This window comes from Brassica rapa, chromosome A01 (assembly GCF_000309985.2).
Source record: "Brassica rapa cultivar Chiifu-401-42 chromosome A01, CAAS_Brap_v3.01, whole genome shotgun sequence".
Lineage (NCBI taxonomy): Eukaryota > Viridiplantae > Streptophyta > Magnoliopsida > Brassicales > Brassicaceae > Brassica > Brassica rapa.
Window position 1 is genome coordinate 14,074,409 of NC_024795.2, and position 16,519 is coordinate 14,090,927.

A 16,519-nucleotide genomic window follows, 5' to 3' on the forward strand; every position below is an offset into this window, starting at 1 on the left:
CACTCTACACTACTCTATGCGGGAACCAGGACTGACTAGCCACTACAATCAATCAAATGCATTCTTAAAATTTCATAACATCATCATTCTACGCATTTCTACCAACCTAGCCCATTCTGTTAAGACACATCCTTACTGATGGCTTCAAAATAATCATCTAATGTTCTTTAAAATCTTTGCTCGACTGACACATGGTAAAATTGTGAAATCAAATGTCCGTTGAGGCGTTCCAACCGGCTTGTCACCGCATCAATCTTCTCACACTCACAAATGACCCCACGTACCACAATCATAACATCTCTTACTTAAATCCCAAATCGAGTCTCCAAAAGCGTTCTCATCCTCAGATTCCTTTCATCTCGTATGCATTTTCATAACACAACCACTCTTGTCGGCTTAATCCTCTGATGGTCATGTACCTCTTCTATCCTTTCATAAAGTAGTTCATCAACAACAATTATATCTGCTAAACGGTTTCCTGGATCATCTTAGGCTCTAGATTCTGATCTCCCCCACTTTGGTCTAACATAAGGGGTCCAACATGGTTGCTCATACAAGTCTCATAGGGGATATTCATTTGCTCGAGTCGTAGCTAATGTCTTGCATGGGTTCAACTAATATCAGATTCATTAACCAACTTCCTCTCCAAGCTCAGCACACATGTACACCACATAGGTTGATTGACATGTCCTTGGCGACCCAACAACAAAAATCTATTGTTATCCTATTCCATTTGCATTCTGACACAGACAACTCTTGCATCAATCATAGACAGACTCACATCCTACCGTTCTCAACTAACAAGTCTCAACTGCTAAACTCCATCAAAAAACATCTTCATCCTTACCCATGGCAGTTCCTCTTCGAATTCTGATAAATCTGTTTGATGCCCACTATAATGACCATTGTAACCAATAAACTTGTCCGATGATCTCTTCCTTCACCGTTGCGTTGCATCCAACCACATCTCCGTTGATTAACTTAGCGAACACTTCATCTCACGAAACTTAACAAGCTACTCCCAAGTACCAGCACACTCCTCATGTGGAATAAAATATTGCATCTTCGATCATCACTACCGCATGCGTATCTTGATACTCTTGAGGCACCTATGCGCTATGCCCTATAAAACTGTGACGGTTACCTTTTAAACTGCATAAATAATTACTAATAATAAATCATTTATACATATATAATTTACAATTCATAAATTATAATAATCATCTTAGATTAAATGAGAAGTCACTTACGTGACTTTTTCTTATGTGTCACTTACTTGTGAAGTCTTATGAACATTTTAAAATTTGATTGGTTGATGATTTTTAATTTTTATTTATTGTAATAAGATCTAAACATTTAAGGTAAGTCTAGAATCAATATACATCACTTGTCAAATAATGTTAAAAATATTTCAAATAATAACTTATGGTAACTAATTTTCGAAGTTATAGAAAGGCTAATAATGTTTGATCAATTATTTTTAATATTTATAAACTATATAATATAGCGAACAAAAAAAATTATATAAAAATAAATATAATAATTTTATATTTTACATAATGAATTATATTCATATATAACTATATAATGACTTTAAAATTATATCAGGTCCACACATGCTTTATAAATCATTAATAATGTTTTCTAAGACTTAAAACTCATTTATAATCTATTGCAAAATCAATTTATCCGAATTTAAAAATAATTTATAAAATTACAAAAATCATTTATAAAAATGTAAATTATTTATTTAACAAGAAGTCACTTAAGTGACACTTGCTTATGTGTCCATCATTGGTGAAGTCTTTAACATTTGTTATAATTTAGTTGGTCGCTGATTTCTAATTTTTATTTATTTTAGTTTGATTTAAAAAATAAATATTAAATCCAGAACAAATTAATATCACTTGACAAATATCCAATAATATTACAAATGGTGATTTATGGTAACTAATTATTGAAATTATAGAAAGAGTTATGATGTTTGATTAATTATTTTTATATTTATAAACTATATAAATAAAAATATATATATAAGTGAATATAGTAATTTTATATTTTACATTAAAAATTATATTCATATATAAGTATGTAATAACTATAGTGTATTATACAATTCATACAAGCCCTACATGTCATTTATATTAATTCAATAACATTTAAAATTAATTATGATGGTTTAAATATTATTTTATCAGAAATTTTAAATTATTTATAAGAACTTATAAATTATTTATTAGATAAAAGTAGAAAAAATAAACAACGATTAGAAACTTACAATAGAAAAATGTTATGTATTCAATTAAAAATAAAATAAAATAAATGTGATAATTAGATGTCAATATAAATGTGTGATTATAGCAATGTACACTGAAGAATATATATGTTAATCGTTCAATATATAAGCTTTAAAGACATATGAGAATTTTGCAATTATAAAATATTTTGTGTTTAAGTCAAAGAGACCATAATATAGTAGATATATAAGATAATGTGAAGGTTGAAAAAATATTTTAAAATTGATTTTTTTGGTTCACTGATTATTGATTGTATTTTTTGTGTTATTATTTAGGGGGAGATTGAGATATTTGGCAAAACAACATGTAAGGAAATTAGGAAGAAATTAGCATATTGTGTTAAATGTGATAAAAAGAAAGAAATTATAATGAGATAAATAAGAAGATACAAAATAAGACAAATACGAAGAAAATGTATAATATGCATTGGAGAAGTTAATTTGATAATTGCATATGTAATTCTATAAATATTTGTTATTACTAAATACTCATTATTTATTTTGTATTAAACTTATGAAAACTTTGCAACTCGGAATTATTGTGCATCAAAGTTAAAGGGGGTGATATATAAGTTAATGTCATGATATATAAATGCTTTAAAATATATTTTACGTCCACTGATCATGAGTTCGTTAATAATTTGATCCAACTCATGTAAAATAAATAAATTTAGCAACTTAGATTAATATTTTGAATTATCACTAAATTTAACGTTTCTAAAATTAGAATACTGAATTTTAAAAATTTTAAACTATTTTGAGTTAAAAATTATCTTTTTATATTTCTAATCATTATTCAAAACTTATGGACATGATATACATAATATATATATTCATACAATATTTAAATTTGCGAATTCGTAGACAATCACTTAGTTGATATATATTATAGTATATAATTTTATAAAAATAAAATTTGTGAAGAATAAGTTTTAATATAAAACATTACATATTTAATATATTGTTATAATTTATAAAGCATAAACCACCTAAATAATAATTTAGGCTCTGATTAGTCATTGTAGGCGTTAGGCGTTGAGTTACTGTCTGTTTAGCGCCTCACACTTCTTAGAACATGTACACTTATTGTGATCTACTGTTATATAGATTGTACAGTATCAAGCATATTATACTTGACTACCATCAACAGCACTGGTGCATCAATGTCTTCTCCGACAATGCAGTGTCCGTAGAATTACCACCAACCCATCTAACAACTTGTTTGGTCGTGAGGACGTCACACATATATCCCTGTTCATTTCACAGTAGAACCCTAGGTACGTAAATATTTCAATAACCATCTGTTCCTATTTATTACGAAGGGCATGATCCCCTTCCTAATCGTCGTAGGTTGTCGCGCATGTTTATTTCCTATAAAACAAAGGAGACTCCGCCAACAGAAAATATATTTGGTATTTCCAACTTTCCTTCCCATATCACCGCATTCTTTGGTATGATGTCAAGTGCTTCTTCTCCAAGCTACACCAGTACGTACAATACGAAGGAGCCTTTTGAAAATATCTTTATTGCCACATCACACTTCTTGTATGTGTCAAACTGTCAATAACATGTGAACTTCATTTATATGTTGAAACAAACTATAACGCATTTCTCTCTCGACCTCACCTTCTAAATCTCGTGAATCTTACCCTCCGGCGTACGGCCGGCGCGTCCGCGCGAGTGCCGGAGCCGGAGGGGTCTCTTTCATCCCTTTCCTCATTTTTCTCTTTGCTCTCAACCCCTTCTATCCTCCTTTGCTCGATATGCTCGCAGTTCTAGATTAGGGCTCACGGAATCCAGCGGAGGCTTCAGTCGCGAGTAGCTGATTCATGGTGGAGGTGGCTCTTTCTCCGGACCTGCAGCGAGGGTTCTGTGAGATGGAGAGATTGAGAGTCGGTTTTGGGTTCATGGAGCGTTCCGTCTTTCCCCATTTAGGATCGCTCCGGTCTTCGTCGTCGTAGTGTGGAGGCGATGGGTCTCCGCACGGCCAGGTTTGTTGGTGGTAATCTGCTGCAGATCTTGTGTTTCGTGCTTGTTCGGTGAGGGTGGTGGTTACTTAGGGTTTCTTCGGGTCGGAGTTATTCCGGTGGCCACTCGCTGTTATCAAGAGTTCTCCATTCTTTGTTTGAGATGGAGGCGAGGCTAAAGGCGGATGTAATCGTGGTGAAAGTGTCCGGCTTGATGCCTTGTGCGCGTGCCTCTGGTTATGCTTCGACGGGTCGTCTATGGCCTTGAGAAGGTTGCTATATGTACCGCATCTCTTTCAGAGCCTCCGCTTCCGGTGTCCTGCTTAGTTTTTCTCCGTGAGTTTGGCGACGGCCTCACTTGAGGAGTCAAGTCTCCTGTTCTTCATCGTGGTATCAATCCTATGGCTCATGGGTTGATTTGTTAGCGTTCAAGGAACTGGTCCTTTGGTTCTCAAAGGCCAGGGATGCGTAGATGGTTTCTCGGGAGTCATTGCCTTCTACGAGCCAGCATCTCGTCATAGCTCACATCCCGGCACTGTAGTGTTCTATGGTGGTGTAGCTGACTTTCTTGCAGGTTTTGGGACTGCTTTTCAGGATGTGGCGGTGTAGACAACCCGTCTTTTGTTTAGGTTTCGTTGATGGCTGAAGCGAGTACTTACTCGTTCTGGGATCCGGTTCAGGCGTCGTGTGGCGCTTCGTTCATTCCGGCTTTGTTGTTGGCAAGGCTCTGGTATGTACTTGAACTCTCCCCTTCGGACGTCTAGAGCTTCATTGACAGAGAAAGTTGTGAGCTTCGTGGAGATCATCGGGAACTAGCTACTCCAGAAACGTCAAGGGAACTCCCCGCATCCGAGGAAACGAGGAGAACTTCACTTTCCCGAGAGTTACGTTGATGGTTGAGAACGGCTACCGATATCGAAGGATTTCGAAAAACAACCTAGCGGAACGTGCCGGGTTTAGTGGGTGGGCGAAGCTAGGTTTGTAATAGTTAGATTTCGACATTTTGTTCAAAACAAGCTTGTAACCACATCTGATTCCCGATTCTTCGGGCAGATTTTATATATATAAGTATTTAAAAAAAAAAAAAAAAAAAAAAAACTATAACGTCCCGACCACCATTGTTAATGGGCTTTCTGTGCCTGCTCAATCGGTCTGTAGACTCCATTACGTGCAAATGGACGGTGACTTATTTTTTTGAAAGATCATAAGCTTTGTTTTCTGGCTGAAATACCAATGAGTTCTCCTCTTGCTTTAGCTTCACTCGCACGATACACAAATCATTTTTTGATAAGTAACGCATCCTTCTACTATTCCAATTAAAGCACACTTAACTCATGGGTTCTTTCTTGAGGAATGTGAGCCCATACAAGACTTGTAATGCCCTGACCTCCCAAGGCTAATGGCCTTCCAGACCCGTCACTCGGCCCGTGGACCCATCCTTTGTGACGAGCGATGAGCTAATTTTTTTTGGAGGCTTATAATTCTTGTTTACTGACCATGTAATTATCACATGATTTCTCTATGTGCTTTATCCTCATTCGCATGATATCGTGAATCCTTTCATGGTTATTCATCCTTCCACAACTCTAGATCAAGTACACACAATTCTGGAGTTGTTTTGGATGACCAAAAAGATAAATACACTTTGATGATATAGTCAATTTTTTTTAACCTTTTCAAACGTGTACCACAAACAATTTTTTTGTATCAGCAACAACTTATAATGTACTAGATTCTTGGCCGCGCGTATGTTTCAATTTTTTTTGGGAAATATAGATTATATTTTAAAATTTTGGTGTTTCAATCGATTAGAGGTGGAAACTATTATAATTTAATATTAAAATTATTTTGAAGTTGATAAATAAAAATAAAAATTACGATGTCTCGTGTTTGCGCGTTCGGTCGTTACGCAGAGACCTTATTCGGGTTTTTCTCCGCTGTCTCGTGTTTTCTCCGCAAGGTTCTTTGTAAAAATAACTCTTTTTCGAAAGAGTTTTTGTCGTAGAAATATTCTCACTTATTTCTTCGGACGTTTGAAGGTTAACTTCGTCGCAACCGTTTTTTACCCCAACAATCTACAACAAATACAAGATAATCTCACAGGACAAGACAGACAATAAGAACTCTACTCCAAAACATAACAATCATTCCTGGGAGAAGCACCGGTGAGGTAAACAAAATACAAAGATGGTGATAGGCAAGGTCAAAATATGGAGATATGGCAAAAAAACATCTCAAAAGAAAAATGTTCAAAATTTTGAAAAAATGTAAAATATAATTTTGACTCTGAAATCGTTAATCTTAGAAGCAACAAATATATAAATGAAAGGTTATTGAAGTTAAATATGCTTTATATGAGATGCTCACGTCACCACTAACAAACTACTATATACACAACACATTATTGAAAAAACAAACACAAAATATATTAACATATCACCTATTACTACATAATACAATAAAAATACCAAATAATTCTTTTTAACAAATAAAGACGACTATATAATTACATCATTGAGAAAAATCATACTTATCAACAATATAAAAATATTCCGCTCTTCGTAGTCCCAATATTGACTAATATACATGAATTAACAAAAAAAAAATTAAAAAATCCTTATAGTTTTAGTGAAAATGAAAGTTTATTAAACATTGACGCAGACGACTTCCACGGAGGTCGTCTGGTAGACTTATAGGAAGTCGTCCATTTATGTTAGTTTTGTAATTGATTTTTAACCTAGACGACTTACATGGAAATCGTCCATCCTTGTTTGTTAAAAAAAAAAATTTGAGACGACTTCCATGTAAGTCGTCTAGGTAAACGGGTTAGTTTTGCATTTGATCGGATTGTGTCATAAATTTAACTTTTTTGGACGACTTACATGTAAGTCGTTCAGTAGAAAATTAAAAATCATTATTTTGTTATACCTAGACGACTTCCATGCAAGTCGTCTCAAGGTAGTTTTGCAATTGAAAAATAAAACAAGAAATATTATTTTTTTTCTAGATGATTTACACGGAAGTCGTCCGTTCCACGACTTACATGGAATTCGACCAAGATAAGCAAGGTTTGAAAAGAATCTCGGAATAAAATCATGGACGACTTTCGTGTAAGTCGTCTGAAGGACGACTTCCGTGTAAGTCGTCTAGACAAAAATATTTTTTTTGTTTAATTTTCATTTGCAAAACTAACTTCTGCCTTGACTAGAAGAATTCCATGTATGTCATCTACAGCCAGACGACTTACCCGGAAGTCGTCTGGACAAACAGATCTGGAAAAAAAAAAACTAATTTCATAGTTTCAATCAGTGAGATAACATTTTTAGCACACAAAAGTCTTCTCCAAGCACCCATAATCTCAAACAAAAGTGACCCACCAAGAATTGTAACCTTTAATGGCTCTGTGAACCATAAAATTTTTAGAATCAAAATCTTGGGTTTTCTTTGGATGAATATGGAGAGAAAGTGAAAGAGATGTTGTTTTTAGTTCATAAAAATTGATTTTAAAAAAGAGTGTAAATCAATTTGAGGTGCATTACTAGCTTCAAATTGGTTATTCATGGTGGTTGGTGTATTGGTGGCAATGTTAATTTTGTAAATACTTGAAGATGATGAGGTTGAGAGAGTAAAAAAGCAATTTTCGAAAAGAAAAAAAAACTAATGACATTTTCGTGAATAATATGAACTTGTGGGGTGAATAGGGCAAAAAAAAAATCCAAAAAAAAACATGGATTTGTTTTAGATTTGACTTTGAGTTTTCACTCAATTTTGCAAATAGCCCTAACATTAATTATAAATAACAAATTTATCATATAAACTAAATTATTAGTAAGATAAACTACATAAACAACTATAATAATGTTAATTAAATCATATAAAATAAATATTATACAAATAAATTCGTCTTAGCACTAAATAATATTCAATTAATTTATTTTAAAAAATCAATTTAAAACAAAATCCGCGTCGTCCCCCAGGTCATGATCTAAACTATCTTTAAAACATAAAACTTTACGAGTACTAACAGCTCCGCGTACACTTTGATATAATTAAGCCTAGATCTATTCTTTAGTTTTAGTTATTACCTTTTCGTTTCTTTCATTAGTGGAACAACTGAATACGCGATTTGGACCATTAATATATCTCCACTAGATCTCGATCCGTGCAATCACGCAAATTTTTATTTTTATTTAATTTTATATAAATATTTTGTTTTCAATTCTAAATTAGTATAATTATAATATATATGTATTTATCAATTTTTAAAACATAATAAGTTTACTGAATATTTTTTCATTGAATAAATTGTTTCAAACTTTCACATGTATTAGTATCTTCTTCTATATATATTTTTCGGATTATTATTTCATTATTAAAACCGTAACTATATATATAAAAATTAGTAAAATATTATTTTATTGTCATATTCAAAGATATTATAACATTTCACAAATTTATAAAGTTTTTTAAAAATTAAACTTTTCGCTTTATAGATTTATATTATCAAGTAAATAATTAAACATTTTGTTTTTGTTTCATTTTTAAAATAAAATATATACTTTAAAATTTGTTTTCATTGGTTTAAGGTAGTAAATATTAATCATTGTTAGATAATATGATTTTTTGTTATTTAAAAAAAATATTTATAATTTTAAAAGTTAACATCGACAAATATTTAAATATTTAGCATATAGAGGTATAGTATTACAACATTAAATTATATCTATTTAATTTATAATATATATAATTCCAATGGATTTATATCTAATTATTGATATAGTCCAATAAAAATTTCTGGTATGCCCAAAATTTAAATGATAAGATTAGATATTAAATGTTACGTGACTTTCTAGGAATAGGTCCATTAAGTTTATTTTTAAAAAAATTACATATGAATCAAGATTGTGACTTCTGTTTTAATATATAAGATACAAGAAATTAGCCATTTTTGGGGATATATTTATGTTTTTCATTACTGTTTGAATGGTGTCTTCTAAACTAGGCATGGGACGGATCCAGATATTCAAAAAATTTGGGGTACCCGGATTCGGATCCGTGAATTTAATATATGGATCCGGATTCGTGGTTTCTGGATATCCGGATTTTGGATATTCGTCCCGATATTCTATTATCCGCGGATATTCGGATCCAGATCCGTAAAAATAAATAAAAATAATAATGTTTTTAAAAAAATGCAAATTTTGTTAATATAATACATAAATCAAATATTTATACATATATTTATATATGTCAATAATATCGTAAAAATTAAAATATAATATTACAAGATTAATTCATGTATAAATATTAATATATCAAATATAAATATTAATGAAATTTAGAAGTTAATGTGTTTTAAAAATACGGATCCGGATCCGGATATCTGGACCTAAAAATTAAGATATTCGGATTCGGTTTGGACGGATCCAAGATTTTACTATCCGGATTCGGATCCGGGCACCCCAGATATCCTATTTTCGGAGGGAGTCCGGAGCGGATCTCGGATCGAATCCGGATCTCGGATAATAAGTCCCAGGCCTATTCTAAACTACTACTTGTTTAATTTTTCTTTTAAAGGAATAAAAAGATCAATAAGAAACTCTAAAATGCTAAAAATACTCAAAATATAAAGAGATTCTTCAATTATCAGGGGTAGGGGTGGACGTTCGGGCACCCGTTCGGGTTCGGATCGGGTATTTTGGATTTTCAGGTATTTCGGTATAGAGGTATAGAACCCGTTCGGGTATTTATATACTTCGGGTCGGGTTCGGGAATTTTTAGTTAGGATTCGGTTATTTCGGATCGGGTTCGGATATTTAGATTTTGAGAAAAAAATTAAAATTTTCATTTCTCAAATTTCTTGTATTTAAAAGTATAACTTTCACTTAACTAATTTTTTTTAATAGATTTGGACATAACATTTTAAAACTAAAAATGCATTAATTTAGTTATTTTTTTAAATTTTGGATGTAATTTTTTGTTAATTTTTGAAATAGTAAACCTGACATGCATTTTAAGTGAGAAGCAAATCATTTTTTTCCCGTAATTGTATGTATATCATATGAACTTAAAGTATGTGTAGTATCAATATAAATATTTTATATAAAATGAGAGATGTAAACTAGAAATATAAGGTTCATTATACATATGTTCGGTTATCTTTGGATATCCATTCGGGTTCGGGTATCCAATTTCTCATAATTCAATACCCGTTCGGGTATTTTGCTACTTCGGTTCGGGTTTTTCGGTTCGGGTTCGAGTGCCACTTCGGATATCGGGTAAAGTGCCCACCTCTAATCAGGGGTAAAGTGAAAAATGGTCATCGAATGATCCGTAATCTGAAACAATTTCTTATTACAAGGGCATCTCCAACCCTACTCAATATTTGATTCCAAACTTAATTTTGGAGTAAAATCTTCTCCAACCCCACTTCATATTCAATTCTAAAATAGAGTAATTGCTAGAGTTACTCCATTTATGGAATAATCTTACACATTACTCTATTTAGGAGTTGAACTTTTTCGATTTTATGAAATGGTCATTGTAATCTTTAATGTTTTTATTTCATACTTAAAATAATATAATAATATGAAAAATATAACACTCCGCAAAAGATTATGGAATAGCTTACATAAAATATGCATAAACTCATAAAAGTCAAAACTAAGAATAAATAATATAAAATACAATATAATGTAATATAAATAAGTAATTTAATAATTCTGTAAATTGTTTTCGAAACTACCAAAATCGGTGAAGTATTATTCAAACGAAATAGATGATTTTTTTAATCTTGTGGGTCAAAATATTGATTGATAACATTTATACTTGTTGAACTTGATATATGCACAAACAATGGGACACAATTAATACATCATTCAAATTACAACAAAATTTTGTTTTTTTTTATGTTTTTTAATGCATATAAATATTTTTGAATTATAAAATATGCATATGATAAAAACTGCACTTGTATTATTAATGATAAATATTTAATTTAAATAAAATATATTATTATGGAAATTTTGTAAACATAAAATAGTTGGGTTAATTGTTAAATTTTTATAAGTTGAAGGTACTACTAACAATTATTAAATAAATAAAAAAAATTGGAGTAAAAAATGGAGTAATACATTGGAGTAAAAAAATGGAGTACTACATTTGAGTAAAACTCAACTCCATTTTGGAGTAAAATTTGGAGTAATACATTGGAGATGCTCTAAGTTGCCTTCAATTTCGTTTTTAGTTTATCTACCGTTTTACTACGGTTATAGTTTTTAACTTTTTTTTATCCATGTATTAATATATGTAAAGTTAGACCCAGTAATATTTTTAAAATAGGTTCACTGCAATATGAAATTAAAAAGTCAAAATTTTACATAATTATGATATCTTCGTTTTAAGTAATTATATATTTTGTTAATTACTCTCTTTATTATTATGTCGTTTAATAGCGTTGGATAGTTTTTTGGAAAACATAATTAGTTCAAATTTATCTCTGTTGGTTGTGTTTCAATTGTAGAGAATCCCAACATCTTTTGTTTAATGTCAATCTTTGGCTATTTAATTGATGGAATTTTTAAAATATTTCCTCATTTTCATTTAATTGCCATTTTAAACTTATGCACACATGCTTAAAAAATATTTAATTTATCCAGTTTCTAAATAAAAACAATATTACCTATACACATTCATATTTCAACCATTAGCAAAATAAAATTAAAAACAAAATTAAAAAAATTGTATTAAAATTTTCAAACAACACTTATTTTGAAACAAAAATTTCACTTTACAATGACAGTTAATACTATAGAGGGACTATTTGTTTAATAAAATATATGTAAACTAGATATAAAAGTAGTGATGGATCACATGATGAGAGTAACTTGCATCATCCATTGTCCCCTCTTCCTTCCCTAACACTGTCTTTTCACTCCCTTCCATTCTAAGGGCATTGTCACTTTCTCTTTTAAATCCAACCGAACTTGGCCTCTTCTTCTTCCCCCTATTATTAGAACTAACTGAACCTCCATTTATATGCTATAGTTAATAGCTAATTTTATCTTCAACAAAAGAGCTAAATTTTTTTTTGTTGAAAAGAAGAGCTTATGTTTGTTGTTTATACAAGTACATAATAATAACACTAACATATATTACGTATACATAGGCACATATACCGGTTATAAGATTAGTCTTGATTCCCAATTCACCTAGATTCAAATCAGTATAAAGTTTGTTGTTTATACAAGTACATAAATGATAATGTCTTAATATAAATATAATTGTTGAAGGTGGACGAAAAGGCGATATACATGCACAATAATGAAGCTAACTTGTGTAAGGACCACAAATATATATATATATATATGGACATCGAAACTAAATCAAATCTCTGTCGTAACGATATAGACTATAAGAGACAACACCACTTACTATTAAATCGTTTATATTGTAGAAAGAAGCAGTTTGAGATTGGTGTTCAAAAAAAAAAAAGTAGTAGTTTGAGATTTAATATATATATATATATATATATATTTGGGAAAAAAATATAAGAAGAGGGGACAAGCAAAGATCCATCCCACATGGGATTCAGAAAATATGCAAATTGGTGAAAAAGCTGAACAAAGGAAAACAACATTTGGAAAATGATGGCTCTCTTTGATCTCTTTCTCTCTCACAGACACCAATATGATTGATTCTGTATACACTGATATATCACATGTATATGTGTATGTATATACAAAAGGTATGTATAGATATACAGACTGATGATACACACACACGCATATAAATAAATAAATAAATATATATATATATATAAAGACAAATGGTGAAAAGACAAATGTTAAGGTTGTGTCACAATGGGCAAGATTGCTATATGTGTCTTGATGTATCTAATCAGTTTCCATGATCTTCCATTTCTCAGATAAACCTCTTTCTTACTAGTGACTTCAACGTTGTAGTTATACATCAATACTATTAAATTAGGAATCTGCTCAATTGATAATAGTTGAGTCCAATTTATAATTTAAATAATACATTTCTTTTTAATATAACTACAAAGAAAATAAAATGTAACCACCACTTTATTTGCTAAAAAATTGGCGGCCACCACCATAAAATGTAACCACCACTTTTTTAAATAAACAGATGAATAGGTAATAATATATAACGTCAGTTTTTCGATTTGTTACCTAATAATATGGACCATATAAAATCTAATTTCTGGAATATATATTAGATCTATAGTAAAGTCAGTTTTTTCATTTGTAGCTTCCATCCTAAATTCTCGGTACAAACACATATATTACAGACAGTTTTTGTTTTCGAAAAATATATTAACCACAGTTATATATATATATATCAACAAATGTTCCTTCTTTTTGGGTTTATATCAAACGTGGTTTGATCCTAAGCTTTTTTTATTTAATCATCACTCCATGGATTTAAGTGGAATGAATTTTGAGTACTGAATAATTTTAATCTAATAATAACATTAAATATGAAATCAAATCATGAAAATTTAATGAAAATATATAATTTTATCTATTTAATTGCTAAACAAAATTGTAACTATACTTTCTTATTTAAAAAAATAATAATAATTAACCACTATTTAGAAATAAAGTTCAAAACTAATGAATGAAATGACTATGACATAATCTATATTATTAAAGTTGAAGTACACATTGAGATTGTTTGGCAATATAGATAGTAGTTAAAAAAATAGTACTGTTTGGAAACATGGATAGTAGTAAGTTAGGAAAAATAATAATGGGCTTATGCTACTAAAAATTGGAAGCCCATTACATTATATTAAAAAGTAATGGGTCTATGTTATTTGATATATAATATATTCAAATCAAAATAATAATTTAAAATTGATTTATATTAAAAATTCATTCAAAAAAAAAAATATATATATATATATATATTCAAAATTTGATTTTTACTAACATATTTTCTAACAACTATTATAAAAATATTTTCAATATATATAAGAAAAATACAATACAAAACCCAATTTCAAACACCAACTTAAATTATGGTTTTTATATTTCACATTAAATTTTAAAATATAATATATGTGATTATTTATATGATTGTACGTATAAAATATTATTAATTATAAGAAACTTATTTGATGGTACGTATAAAATACGTTTAGTTATATGATAACGCATATTTTGTAACCTATGATGACACATATAGGATATATATGTAATAGTGATTAGGGGTGGACGTTCGGGTTCATTTTCGAGTTTTTTTGGGATTTCGTGTTCAGTTTAGATCTTTGAGGATTTGGTTCGGATTTGGATAACCAATTTAAATAGGTTTGGTTTAAATATTTAGATAGAGAATTAATAATAATTTAAGTATTTTTGGAGTTTTGAGTATATCTTAACTATTTAAGATATTTATGTTTGATTATCTGTATATATTTTCAAGCATTTAAGCGAACTTAAAAGTTTACATCATATATATAAGTAATTTAAGCGAACTTAGAAGTTTACATCATATTTTCAAGCATTTAAGCGAACTTAAAAGTTTACATCATATATTTAAGTATTTACGTTTGATTATTTGTATATATTTACATCATATATATTCTGGATGTTTTTATATATATTAAATCTAAAAATAATTAATATATATAAGTATATAAATCTATTTTGGATACCCAAAATACTTCGGTTCGGATCGGATTAGATTTCAGTTCTTCAAATACCAAAATTTTGAATAATTCAGATATTTAATCAATTCCGGTTCAGATTTAGTTCTACTTATTCGGATTGGAATCGGTTCAATTCTTCGAATTCGAGTTTTTTTACCAACCTTAAATAGTGACATAAAAATCAAATAGCATCATATTTTTTTTAAAAATACACCCGCACGGACGTGCGGGTCAAAATCTAGTTTCCTTTTATTTTTGTATGTACGTAGAGGCACACTCATAATGGTAACATATATAAGTACTCTTCCGTGACTGTACAACAAATATATGTATCTTTGTATACACACTGTACTATCTACTAGTAAATAAATTAATTTTCTTTTACTGAAATAAATTGATTATTTTATACAAGAGGTGTACATTATATTGGTTTCATGATATTTTAGCTGAAGATTATTTTTTTTAAGTAATAATATAGATCAATAAAAATTGACACATCAACTCTCTTTTGTTGAATTTTAAGTAATAATAATAGATGTTTGAAAGTTGTTTATAGACTGAGTGTGTAACTTTTACTTACTACAAGGATGTCACTACAAGAAAAATACGTTTTAATAGAAGACCGGAATAGCATTTCTTACGATTGTGCTATGGTTGATATACACGTGTTTTTAAGATAGCGTTTGTATATTTTGAAATGCTATATAAGAGTGTCGAGCTGGAAAAACAAAATTAAGCGTATGGTTAAAGAAGAAACGCGAATGTATAATAGCAATAAATGATAAAAAGTGTTATGGTTGAGTTTCGCGGTAATGCACGCGACAGTTGACAAATATTTGGCTCCTAAAACAATTAGAATCGACAAAAAAACCCAAATTATTAGGGTTACGATCTTCCCTCTCTCTCGTATCTCTTTGCGTCCGATTTGCTCGATAGAATCAACCTCAATCTCTCTCACTGCTAATTTCATTTTCAATTCCTAAGCTCTTACCTTTACTCATCCCGAATCCACTTTGATTAAAATCCCCTCTGATTGAAATCCATTCTGAAACCGTCGAAGGTGAACTCGTGTTTCATCACTTTGATATCCCGTCAGATTCAAAATTGAATTATCTCTTTCTTAGTTGTGATATAGGGTTATTGCATGTTCAATTGATTTGTTTTTTTGTGTACTATTTTGCAGGAAGATTTTGATTCTAGAGCTTTGGATTAAGGCCCCTCTACTTCTTAATATTTGGGTTTCTCTTTTACTTTGTGATTTCATTGTATTCTAATACAATTGTCTTCTATTGAAGCTGACTCTAAGTAAAATTGAAGAGATTTTATTGAAAGGTAAAAATAAGTCACACTATCATCTTTAATTTAGAAATCTCGTTGTGTTTTGTTGTTGTGGCTTGATAAAGTGAGTGTCTTGTATGTACATTTGGTCGGAACTGTAACATAGATAAATCTTGGGTCTTGTTACCAAGGTATTAACTTCACTTCACTGTCTTTTACAAATTGTTTTTGGTTTATATAATTTGTTTGTTAGTCTGAATTTTTTGTTCTTACTTAATCTAACATGACAGGAATAGCCTTGAG